Here is a 1,485-nt window from a genome sequence, read left to right as displayed (position 1 = left end):
AAAAAAAAAAAAGCAGCAAATATTTAATGTGAAGTAGCACAGTTATACTCCAATATACATGGAAATGTCATGGGTTGGAGTCAATTTGACAATGGCTTTTTTTTTTTTTAAGCGTATACACTAAGTAGCATATTGGATTACCAGTTGTGCTGCTAACTTAAAGTCAGTAGTTCAAATCTATCAGCCTCTTCACAGGATAAATATGAGGCTTTCTGCTTCCATGAACATTTATAGCCTCTGAAATCCTACACAGGGTCACTAATAGTCAAAACAAACTCCACGGCACATAATCACCAACCACCATACACCAGGCAGTGAATTGTCTAAGAGGTTTGCCAGACTGAGAACCCAGCTTGCAGTTTATTAGCTACCTCATTTATCTCATGGAACTCTTTCTGAGGCAGTCTGTTTGGAAAGGAAAGCACACTCAGGTCTAATATTTATCCTGAAGCAGTCCACTTTGCCATTCTTTTATTGAATTGATGTCCATGGAATCAGAAAGCTCTGTTTTAATATGTTCCAGCCAGTCTTTTGCCCACACAATGATTGCAATCAGCTCCAAACCAGTTTGAGATGAATTTGCCAGTAAAATATCATGAGACTGCAGAGCCAATACCTTATTACTTCAATAAATCTAAACATACAACAGCTGCAGTTTTATAAGCAACAAATTGTATTTTTGTAATTTTAACACAAACAGCAATCAAGAATGTCTGCCATAATGTGTGCTCACCATTTAAAAGGCCACCCTGCAAATTGAACAGAATTCCATTCTTCCCAAACATGTTCATAAAGATTCTCCTTTACAACCTATTTGCAAATTCACAGGGTAGAGATGTCAGTAATGGAACAGACAATTCTTGGCATGACTCATAATTACCCTGTGTCGGGACGAGCAGCTCATGGGTTTGAATCTTGTGGTTCACAGTCCAGTACTGACCCTACAGTGCCACATTAGGAGTTACATAACTATAATACATGTCTGTCAGTTTGCTATGCTATACTGGCTTGTGAGTTGCTGTGGCTTTGAAAGCTATGCCATGGATATTTTAAATACAAGCATGGTCACTCATGGTGGACAGGTTTAAGATGATCCTCCAGACGAAAAAAACTAGGAAGAAGCAATGACGAACTACTTCTGAATATTTAGTCACTGAAAACCTTATGAATAGCACAGAAACACTGTCAGACATAGTGCCGGAAAATGAGTCCCTCAGGTTGGAAGGCACTCAAAATGTGACTGGGAAAGAGCTGCATCCTCAAAATAGAGTTGACCATGATGATGTGAATGGAGTAAAGCTCGGAGAAGAAAAGCCCGTGGGACCTTCATTTGTTGATGGGGCACAATTAAAAATGAAGAGAAACAGCTGTAAACATCCATTAATAATCAGAATATGGAATGTACAAAGTATGAATCTAGTAAAATTGGAAATTGACAAAAATGAAATGAAACGCATAAACATCAAAATCTTAGGCATTAGTGAG

The sequence above is a fragment of the Chrysochloris asiatica genome, unplaced genomic scaffold, assembly GCF_000296735.1.
Source record: "Chrysochloris asiatica unplaced genomic scaffold, ChrAsi1.0 scaffold00355, whole genome shotgun sequence".
Lineage (NCBI taxonomy): Eukaryota > Metazoa > Chordata > Mammalia > Afrosoricida > Chrysochloridae > Chrysochloris > Chrysochloris asiatica.
Note: the sequence above shows the minus strand (reverse complement) of the source record.